This window comes from Scardinius erythrophthalmus (assembly GCF_964197995.2).
Source record: "Scardinius erythrophthalmus genome assembly, chromosome: 9".
Classification (NCBI taxonomy): Eukaryota; Metazoa; Chordata; class Actinopteri; order Cypriniformes; family Leuciscidae; genus Scardinius; species Scardinius erythrophthalmus.
Window position 1 is genome coordinate 26,597,653 of NC_138229.1, and position 12,009 is coordinate 26,609,661.

The 12,009-nt window shown below is 38.5% G+C and overlaps 1 protein-coding gene across 4 annotated transcripts in view; it reads left to right on the plus strand.

Moving 5' to 3' along the window:
• Window positions 1-12,009, plus strand: part of ptprfb (protein tyrosine phosphatase receptor type Fb) — a 211,200-nt gene that overhangs the window by 66,631 nt on the left and 132,560 nt on the right. The window lies entirely within an intron of this gene.

Consider the following 12,009-nt stretch of genomic DNA (forward strand, 5'->3'; position numbering starts at 1 on the left):
TTCCATGAAATATACATTCTGCTTCCTTAAAATTAGGCTAAAATGAGGTATCTTAGAAGGCAGTATAGTTAAAACAGTCTTAAAATTCTCCCTCAATTGGCAGCTCACTATGTTTTGGAACCGAGCAAATGTCTTCCATGTGATATAAGGTTTGGAGAAAAGGTTAGATAATCATTGTTCAGTGTAGTTAATGAATCCCCATGAACACGTGGTTTGTTTTGATGTTTAGTTCTGCATTTTGTCAGAACTATTACCAGTGCGTAAAATAGAGCTGCGCAATGATCACTGGAAAGGTCCTTAAAGCTTTGTATCTCAAACAAGCGCTCTTAATAAGCACAATTGTGTTTTCCTGTTGGTAGAGTAACCCATCTGAACGCTTGAATTGTGGTTAAGTTGTCAGTAAATTGATTTAAATTACAGGGAGGGCTCTGGTGGGTATTAAGTAATTGACAGATGTGCTGGGCTCTCTGTCTGTGCTAACGACTTCAACGTAAAAGCTAAAGCTGTTTCAAACGGTCGTCCGCCAAAATTAGCGGCTCACGAGGCAAGGCTGTAGCCCGCGGGCTATTTCAATCGTTCTTTTATCTTGGCATGTGATGGCTGAAAAGCCCCCGGAGAAAGTAGGTCAGGAAGGGCAACAGGTGTGGTGAGGCATGACCTCTTTCTCCGGTCACCCCAATGTCTGCCCTCTAACCTCTTCAACGTATGATGGATGAATCCTTCAGCTTTCCTTCCCGACGCCACATAGATACAGTTTGACTGGGTTTTCTCTGGAGGATGCACAGCAGAGGGACCATTGTGGATATAAGTGTAATTATGCCCTAGAAAGCAGTCTCTAATGTTCACAATGTCTTTCCTACAGAGGAGCCTGAAACTCTCAGAGCAATAGCTTGTCCTGGTTTCTCATCCTATATTGTTCATGTGACAAGAAGGCGGATTTAAACAAATGTTGTAAAGATATATATATATATGTATGTATATGTATATGTATATGTATATGTATATATATATATATATATATATATATGTATATGTGTGTATATATGTATGTGTGTGTGTTCTGCAGAAAAAAGATGGGGAGTAAATGATGACAGAAATACATTTTTGGTCAACTATCCCTTTAAGCTACTCTGAGATAGCATGTAGATATTTAATCTACATGCACAAAGGGAATGTTATGCATCTATATAATTATGTGGGAAATGAAAACAAGTATGTGGGATAAAAATAGACTGTGACTGAGTTAGAATATTCCAAACTTGTCCTTAAAGTGATGTATAATGATTATTCGTAGCCTAACCTCGGTGTCATTTGTAAACATTATGTTGTAAATTCAATAGAGTGCATAGGATGTTTCTTGTGTTTCATCATTTGTATATGACTTTAGTGCTGCATTACGAACAGGGATTAAAAATGTTCCACTGAGGTTCACTGTAATCTAATAGTCATCACTGTTTCAGATTAGGACATTAAAGGGAGTTCTGTGTGGGGAATCTTGTCTTCTGTCCTGGAAATATACAGGTTTAATACTATAACCATTCTACTACTAGAATAAAGTGTAAACAACCTTTGTTATGAGTTTTTCTTGTTTGTTTGCTCTTTAATGTACAAAAAAAAAAATGATGTAGATTAGAAACCATTTTCAGTCAGAAATTGCAGGTAGATCTAAAAGAATCTGCAAGTAACATCAATATCAGTAAAAAAATCAGTAAAAATCACTTTAGTGTTTGTTTGTTTGTTTGTTAGCCTTTCTTTCTTTCTTTCTTTTGCCCTTTCTTTTTTTTCTTTTCTGTTGTTTTTGTTCTGTTCTTTTTTGTTAGATTGTTCTTTATCACTATTTCAAGTATTTTGTTTGTTTGCTGTTTTGGTTGGTTGTTTGTTCTTGTTTTTACTTTTCTGTTCTTTCTTGCTTCTTGCTTCATTTTCTTGTTCTTTTTTCATTATTTTATTTCTCTTCATCCAATTGTTCTTTCTTTCACCATTTCAATATTTGTTTGGGTGTTTGTTTGTTTGTTCATTTGTTCTTTTCTGTTGTTTATTTTTGTTTTGTTTTCTTTCCTCCTGTCACCCTTTCTTTGTCATTTTCCCTTACTTCCGTTGCACTCTTTCGTCCTTTCTTTTTTTCATTTATTCATTTGCTGCTTCTGTTCTTCTCTTTAGATTTTTTTCTTTTCATTCAATATTGCTGTTTTGTTTTTTCATTAGTTGTTCGTTCTTTCTTTCTTTCTTTCTTTCTTTCTTTCTTTCTTTCTTTCTTTCTTTCTTTCTTTCTTTCTTTTTGTTCTTAATTTCTTTCTTTCTTTCTTTCTTTCTTTTTGTTCTTAATTTCTTTCTTTCTTTCTTTCTTTCTTTCTTTCTTTCTTTCTTTCTTTCTTTCTTTCTTTCTTTCTTTCTTTCTTTCTTTCTTTCTTTCTTTCTTTCTTTCTTTCTTTCTTTCTTTCTTTCTTTCTTTCTTTCTTTCTTTCTTTCTTTCTTTCTTTCTTTCTTTCTTTATTAAACTGTTGACACAGTTTAAAGTTCAGATACACCATTTTATATCCAAATTCTCACCACATGACGTTAAATCAAATCATGATTTCCCCTCATAATGCGATTTAATCATTAACATTTACGTCCTAGCAAGGTTCCTGATGAGTCAGAGAACACACAGGCAAGCGCACGTACAACCTTTGCACACAGGTGAGTGAAAACAACCCTCCAGTCCATTTGTCAGGAAAGTACTTGGAGAGCCCCTGTTCTGACATCACACTGGCTCCACCCAGACTGACGCCCACTCCCGGCTCACAGTGTGAAGAAGCTTCCCTCAGGAAGGACTGCAATCAACTCTCTCCACAATCAACAAGAGTTTACCACACCACTGGGGAAACTACTGAAACAAGTTAACATTTATGAACTGTGGATAAAGACAGGACTCGTTTGACGTCAGTTATACACTAACTGGATTGAATAGCAAGGGAAAAAATAGCTCTGTGTTGTCTGTTCCACTTGAAGCCGTTAACAAGGATCTCCCCACCTGGATGATACGTGCGTACGGATTTGAATATTGTGGTGCTCACTCTTGGGAAGAACAGCCAAGGGAAGAAGAAAGCTTTCAGGATTTAAGTAAAGGATTACTATTTCTCACATATCCTGTGGATATTTTTGTAATTCCGTAGTGTTATGGGTAAGTTAAATTAAAGCTTACTGTAATCTAAGTTATGTTGTGCTTCTTTTGTTTCTCTATAAATAAATAAAAAATAAAATATAATGAATAAAAAGTAAAATTATCACTTTTTTTTCTCTCAAACTGGTGATCTTTAAAATGATCTTTAAAAAGTAATTCCTTAACTTTGTCCTAACTTTAGTTCTCTATTGCGTAGGTTTTCTTCAGCTCCTCCCAGAGCACTTTTTCTGTCTCTTTTGTCCTTTTATTGTCACTTGTTAAACCAAAACAATACTTTTATTCTGGTTCTATTGGCTACCTCTTTGGCACATTGCCCCAGTCTGGTGAGAGCCCTTCTTTGGCTTTCTTTTTTTCAGGGGACTCTGAATAGAGAGCCGTCGAGTGTCCCCTAGCTACCACTGATATAACGTGAGAGACCCTGCTGTGAGACCACATGAAGTCTTGGGCCTAACAACCCGTTTTTCCAGTTGTCTTTATCTCCCTGCATGATCCTGTCTTGGCTCTCTGGATGGTTTCTGGCCCGGCTAGGTTCTTTTTTTTCCTTTTTTTTTTTTCTTTTTCCGTGCCAGCTCAGGAGAGACTACACCATTGATTAAAGGTGACAGAAGAAAATGATAGGCTTTGTTGTAAGTTGTAACGTTATGTTGAAACTGCTGTCTCCCTCATAACTCCAGATGTTATTGTAGATGGATGGAAATTGCCTTGTGTCTGCTTGAGATATATTTTATGAATGCTTTTTAAACACATCCCTGTGAAATTAATGGGCATTTGGCTCTTTCATTTATGTGGGGTAGCTCAATACAACGAGCAAAGTGAGGGTTGCACAATAGATTCCTTGCTCAACTTTAGGTGCTGCTTTATCAGAGAGAAAGAAGCAACTGGATGATCCCTTTTTCCCATAGTTTTCTAAAATTGGAAAGTTGGGAAGGGAACAGAGTGTAAAGATAGCATGTCTGTCTTGCTTTGTTTAGCATGAAAAGCTGAGACCTCCTGGGGCTGTGCCTCAGAGAACTGAGAGTTGCTCTCTCAAAGTTGTGCAAAATCTGAACCATTACTCTCTCATGCGCTTGTTAATCATTTACCGGCACAGACTTGCAACTCTTAAACGGGGTGGGGGGTGGAGAACAGAGCCTGATAAAAGCTTTTTAAAGGAAAAGTTTTCGAATCAAAACCACTCTGATCTTTGCATCTACTTGTCCACCTCTGCATAGAGTAAAAAATAGAAAACAGGAGCCCAACGGGATCTTTTGGTCTTATCTGTAGTGACCGACCCCCTCGTCTGTCACTCTTGACCTCCCACATACAGGCTGGTGACCTGAAATTCTTCTTTTACAACTCCAGTCACAGTCGTGTCGCCAGCTGCTCTTCTCAGTAGTGTGTGGGATCACGGCAAAGAGTGAAGGTCTCAACAAACATTGTGGTGAATAATGTTCTAGTGGTGATGTTTTTCTGTTTTCTGAAGGAGCCAGTTTAAGTTTTGGGTGAAGGAATATGTATAATAACAACAATTATTATTTAGCTAAGTGAATTAATTCGCTGGAATGTCAAATTATGTTGAAAAAGTTTCAGTGCTACTTTGTTGTCTGTATTTATGAGTAAAGTGTAGTTTAATAAGTGGAATTCAGAATGATAATTTTGTATAATTAAATGTATTCATCGTTGCTATTACTGTAACCTATAACAAATAATGTAAACTGGTTTTTACCAGATTAGTGACATAGAAATTTTCTCCCTCATTAACTGGTTTAAATGGGCTAAATATGTGTGGTGAGTAAAATCTGGCATAGCCTAAATTTAAAGGAATTCCTTGCCATTTTTTCTGTCTCACGACTTAATATACACTTAAGAGTTTCTTTTTTTCAGCGTTGCACATTTCCCTCATGGTTTGAGAAAGTCTAGTGGTTAATGACAGCATAGTCATTCAGTGAATCTCTGGGAAATGAGGCAAAGTGAGTGTTTGAGTCCCCATACGGGGCTCCACAATAAGAATATTTTCTGTTTGCCCGGTTGCCAACATTTTCACTGGCCAACAAATTTTTATTTTCTTTTTATTTAACTTCATGTGCCAAAAAAATTGTTTACATTTTTCATAAATAAATAGTAAATTATATATTATTATTATTTTTTTTAAAATATGATTCATTTTCTGTTTATTTTAACATTTTCAACAGCTGAAATGTATACAGCAGCAATATATGACAGCTATATTTATAAACACTTGGCACACAATCCACAATTTTGATGATTTTTTTTTATTCCAAATAAATACTTCCAAGATTAAGTCGTTATTGCCACTTTAATAAACCTCAATTTAATATATGCATTAATATCATAAATTAATCAGTTTACATTTTTAATGTATTTTTATTTTTTTAAATAATCATGAAATGCACAAGATCAACAAATGTCAAGTCAAATGAGAGTCGTTCTCTCACTGGCCTCTGGCCAGCGGGCCGTCTTTATTATTGAACTCTGTCGTACATTATTGCTCTGTGTCCCTGGCAGACACCATGCGAGACGGTGCAGTTTTGCTCCAGTGATGTGTTCGGACAGTGCTGTAACGGTGCCTGTGTGATCTGAGGGCTGCGTTTGTGTGTGAAAAACATCTCAGCTGTAGTAACACTGACCTCATAATTTGGTGATTAGCCACAAGCTCTCAGATGAAGAGCAATATAAGTTTTTATCGATCGTTCAAAGAATGTTTTGTTCAAACATTGTATCTTTTGTTTATGCAAAGCTCCTATTTTTGTCATCGGCACTTCATTGAATAGGGTGTGATTACCTCTGTTATTCAAATAATTTCTCTCTTAGAGCCTTGCTGTAATTAGCATTCACAAACACGCATCTCTAACTTTGAGTGCTCACCACTCAAATATCCGTATTTTACGCCTGTTAATATTCATCCAAACAGCAAAAGTCAAATCTGCTATTAAAGTACACATTAAATTTTATGACACATTTAATAGTACGAGAGATGGATCTGGAATAACCGCACAAATCCTCTTTATTAAAGAGGACATTACCCTGCGTACACAGGAACTTATTTCACTCCTAAATCATCTTGTTATGGATCTGCTGATTGAAACATCCTCCATTTGGTGGGACTCTAAATGTTTGTAATAACGGTCACTGAGTAGTCTGTCTGGGATATTTACAGGTCTTTACCTGACTTGAGACTGCTGAACTTCATGTCAAAATTCAAAGTTTGCAATTACATGTCACTCCAGAGGTAAACTTGAAAAATTAGGTCTGAATGGATCATATGGGAATATGTAGGTTTTCATGTCCTATACCTTTTGGTAGGGTTTATTATTCCTTATAAATCTAAAACTTGCTAAAAGTATACCATTGGTAGTTTTATATTGATCTCCTTCATGACAAATGGCAGCTGTCACAAACTGATGCAATGAGTCTTTTCTTTGTATAAGCCAAAGCCTTTAGGAGGTTTGTCGAACAGAATTTTCTGAAGCCTTTTCAAGACCAGCCCCATTATTACAGGTATAGACAATACTGGCCAAAGCTCACACACACCTTGCGAGCCACAACCAATAATAGCAAGAGGATAATACCTGTCAGAGCTGTTTGTTCATTTGCTTTATATTACCTTTAGGGTGTATGACTCTGTTTGTGAACGAGAAAACATTTCATTTCTTTACTAGACAATTGAATTCACCCCCAACCCCGCCGTGCAACAGCAATGTCATTAGGTATCAACAGCATTAGTTTTCATGATGAGTGGCTCTTTCCCCTGCTTTAGTCATCCTCTTCCCTGCCCCAGAATGCTTTACACAGCAAGATCCCCAGAATGTGATGACTTGTTTTGGATATGCGAATGAGAATGAATTCATTTTGTTAGCATGATGTCTTTTTTCCCTGGTATCTCTCTATGTGTGAATTATTGAGGCAACGACATCCGACAACAAAAACCTCACAACATTTACCTTAACAAACACTCTATGCCTCCAGGAATGCAAAATTGCTTCATAATTTAGTAGAGCGTTTTGTGCAAAGGTGCCATACCCGACAGATGGCGTGCACTGGATGAATGTACTGGAGAGGATTAATAACTGGGTTCCCCCACAATGCAATTCATGATGAACAGTATTGTTGTGTTTTCAGCTCAGTGCCCCCCATGAATCTTATCTTCGCTAAAACATCCCTCACTCAAAAACCAGTCGATGGACTCAGCTTGCTAATGGGATTGCTAATCCTTAGTTTGTTGCCATGTAAGTCTTCCTGCTGATGGAGAGGCCACTGTCCTAGTAAATTAAAGTGATTTAGCTAGTTTCAATGGCAAACATGAGTAGATGGGGATTGTGAGGAATGCAACTATCATGTAAATAGGGAGCAAATATTCTAGGGTTGTGACGATAGTAACGTGTATTGACAACAGTCAGAGATATCGCTGATGCCTTTGACGATATCAAGGCGATAATTGTCTCGTTTCCCATTAATGTGTTAAATTGTTGTTGTTATTATCAGGCTAGTATTATTATCAAATTAATATTTGGACCCACAATTCATTTTCCTTCCCTAATTTCATAACATCACCACATAACCACACTTGCGACAACGACAAGCACGCATGAGGATTGAGGATTCCTCATTGAAAATGTTTTTTTTTTTTTTTTAAATAGATTAGAAAACTACATCCTACATCAGCCAATCTATTCACAAATTGCCAAGAGTGCTTGTTATAAAAAGAGATGCATCATTCTTATACAGTTGTTGTTCAAGCCAAGGCGAAAATCGTTGTTCGTCAGGATTTTGTTTAGTTTCCATAGCACATTAACAAACATTTTAATGATACCAATAACACTAACAATACAATTACAAATAATTATTATTTATAATAATGTTATTACTAAAATTATATAGGCATAAAAATAGTCTTTAGGTTCGAACACAGTCCTTGGTTGATGCCTAATGTCGCTAGCTGAGCAGAAATACATAGCCTAATCATGCTTCACTTGGTCCTTTCAAAGTTGAATTGAATATCCTCCTTAGCGTAAAGGTTGGAAATGCCTGGACTTCGGTGCCGGTCCATCTATTGCTGTTTTCCATGTTTATAGTGTGTTTGAGGATGCCACATCTTTTGAGGACTAAATTAGCTCCTACTACAGAGTAGGGTCTAGGATCTAGAGTAGGCGTAAACTTGCGCCACTGGTAGTTCCTATGGTGCTGGGCTGGACCCTACTCTGTAGTAGGAGCTAATTTACTCCCCCCAAAAGGCGTTCCTAGAACTAAAATCGTTCCCAGTCCCTGAAGCGAGTACTTCCGCTAATTGTTATAGGAGCTATGAAAATGTTCCTCCAGTGCGAAAGCCCCTATATTTACTGTTGATTCTGACTTCTGCAATTACGTTCCTTTTTTATTTCTTTATTCCATTTTGGACTTTATGTTGATGTGTCACTTAATGACATGTGACATCCTCAAACACAACTGGATAATCAGATCCTAATTAACATTGACATTTTGGGCTACAAGACACTAAACCATGTCAACACCACAGTTGGGATGTGGACAACTCCCTGTCTCTGCAAACTAAAATCAGCCCAGTGTGACACCAAGACATCTCTGCCATTTGCTGACCTGACAGTGAGCTGCTTTTAATTCTTGGTCTCTCGTGCTCATGTTAGATCCATTGAGAAACCCCAACTTGCTTTAGCTTACATATCTGTATTCTTGTTAATTTAATTTACATACATCTGGTGTGTTGTATCTTGACTATTTCATACATATATGTACATTGTGCAGTGATGCAAACAGCCTGTTATTCATAAGTAAATGTGGGTGTTGCTCGTGAAGCATGTTTGTGCATGTTATTCTGTTGGCAGAGTTGCAGAACCTGTTTGAGAGGGGGGCCAATTGCGTGTCTGTTGAAGAGGTAATTGATAGTCTGAGAACTGTTTTTTCTGCAGGTACATCCACCCTGCAGCCATAGTGGGGATTGTCGGGGTGGTTGTATGTAGCAGTGAGTGCAGAAGGGTGAAAATCGAAAAGCACCAAGTGGGAAGAGGAGGTCTAGACAGTGTGGAAGAGGCGGGAGATGGATCGTGAAGCAGTAGATGGATGACCTAAGCAAGATCGATTTTATGTCAGGTTCCGGACAATCTATTTCATGCGACACATTACTGTGCCAGCGTGTCTCGGCCAAGCAGATGGAAGGATTTCTATTTTTGCCAGGTAATGGCTGAGATGTGAAATAGTCTTTACCCTCAAGATTCACAGCATCTCAAACTGAAAATAGGAGGAATGTTGTCAGATGTCGACTGTCAACTAAACAGATGGTCATCCCTTTACTGACAACACTGAGGTTTTGAGGTTCTTGCTGATGAAACAATAGATATATATATTTTTTAAATTGACCACTGACACGTCTGTCCTGTATTATTAGATTCAGGTTCACCTGTCCCCAGTTGGAATTTTTTCTCATTGGGCCTTTAAATAAGACAATTTTACTTTCACAAACTGTTAGATCAGGGGTGTCCAATACTGCTCCTGGAGAGCCAGTGAATTTTCTAGTATGCCAGATGCCCTTGATTAGCTGGTTCAGGTGTGTTTAATTAGGATTGGAGCTAAACTCTGCAGAATAACCTAGTTGCTGGATTTGAGCTAGTGTGGAATGGGTAGAATTCAGTGGTCTTAAGACATTTTAAAAGTATTTTTAATTTGAGGTGCAGTGGGCGGGATGCTTAAAAAACTGTGAATGCAGTGACACTTGTGGCCAAACATGGCAGCAGCAGTAGTAAAATATCTAACTGAAGTAAATTAAACTTTAAAAAATCTAGGGTTATTCGACTAGTTATTTTTAGGGCAAATTCAGTAGCTGACCATTGTGTCCCATCCCTAATGTATATGATGGGGACCTCAAAGTGTTTGTGTTTTAGTGGCCTATCTAATCAAGAGAGTGCACGTTTTATTGGTATATTGATTGATCTCTTCTCATACTCTTGTTCCTCAGTCACTTGGTTTTGTTAAAGTACATCAGCTAAAATACAATTGGCAGGTTGTTCTTTAGGTATAATTTTAAAACTTATTATATTTTGAGTGAGAGGTTTTGCCTTTTGTCTCAAAGTGGTCCTTCAGCTCTAACGGGAGGGAAACAGTGGCAGTATAAACCCATTTTGCAGAAAAGCACATTGACTCTGCTTTGGAGACGAGGCCATGGTGGCTCTTTTGATCTTGCTCCTTTCAAGTGAAACCCTGGGTAATTTGCCTGTCGCGGTCAAAGTGAGTCACAAGCTGTCAGAGAAACCCTTTATGCTGTGGAGAGTTTCAGTGAAAAGCAACTATCAGGCTAATCCTTCTCTTCTTCCTCTCAGCTTCGCTGTGCACTGCCTGTTAGTTAAAACCATCGCCAAGTTTGAAAGAAACTAATATCTTCCTCCGCCTGGTAAAGAGGGAATAGAACACGCGTTCTCTTACCTGTCGCTCTTACTGGTAGGAAGCAACACTACAGGTTTGGATGATTCATCCCTGAATGCTAATGGAGTTGCCCAGCTTGCCTCTATGTTGGATTCTCTTCAGAAAGGCAGCTAATAACCCATATCAAGTCTGATCTGCTTGGTTCTTGGAAGCTGGGCCTCATTTAAATTCTGTCCCCTGGTTACAGACGTGTTCAAGAAGCAGCTACTTGCCTCCTCGCCGGCCTGCGGTTTGTTGGTTTGTCTTGGATGGGAAGTCTGTTAGTGCTTGAATTAGCCTTGTGCACTCATGGCAGCCGTCCCTGACGTCTGCTGCCTTGTGACATTGCCTCTTCCTCCCCATCGCAGCTTGTTCTTTTACATTTTAAAATCCGGAGCCTCACGAGACCGATAGGGATATGGCTCCATCTGCCACAGCTGTCTGTTGTGTAGCCGAGGGACGGAAACGGAGAGAGACAGCAGACCCCACAGTGAGATAAGACCGCAGCTTACCCACACCTGTAGGACTTGCACGGCAGGAAGCAGAAATTTGGCGTAGTTTTCGGGATGAATGGCAGTTGAATCATGAGATTTGCTTGTTTGCGAGTCCTTGAGCTAACCTAAAACCAGATAAGGTGTTTCTCCACTGCCTGATCTTCATATCCAGCTGTGTAAATGGATGAGTTGTACCTGTGACATCTCATTTGCCTTATTTACTGCATAATTAGAGGAGATAATGACTCCCAGGTTAACCTGAATTCCCAGGGCGAACCTCTTGTTTTCATCCTTCAGAATGTTCCCCCTTTTGAAAATTGGTGCAGTGTATGCTAGCAGACCTCCTACAGTTAATACCATCTTTGTCTTAACGCGGAGAAGGACTTACACTCTCAGGAAACAATGGGTCTTGCATCCTTTCCAGCCAAGGAGAGGAAGTTTACACATTATCAAGAGCATTTTTTCACAAACTGTGACCAGAAAAGCAGCATTGTGAACCAAATTCTTGCCCCACCTGAGTCTCTACAAAGGGTTGTGTTTCAGATCTGGACTAGTCTTCAAGAAAGTCACCTGCATTTGTAGTTGCTACATCAGACCTTATTCCAGGTTCTAGTGCTCTCTTTAGGAGTCACTTGTCTGAAGATTGATTGGATCTTAAGTTTTCAGATTGCAGTTTGACTTTGCAGCTCTCGCTCTCATGCTGCGTCTTCAACAGTGATGGAGGACTTGGTACTGATGATTCTTCACAAGTAAAATGTATCTTTCTAGTGTTTTGCTTGAAGGTTTTATAATCTCCTTTAATGAGTGGTCTAGTTCAAGGGATTTTGTAATACATTGATCAGACAGCTTGGACCTTTGGCCAGTGACAAACACCTGGGTGTGTCTAATGAAAACATGTCCCAGTCACATTGCTTAAATCAAATCAAAAGGAAAAAAAAGTTTTTG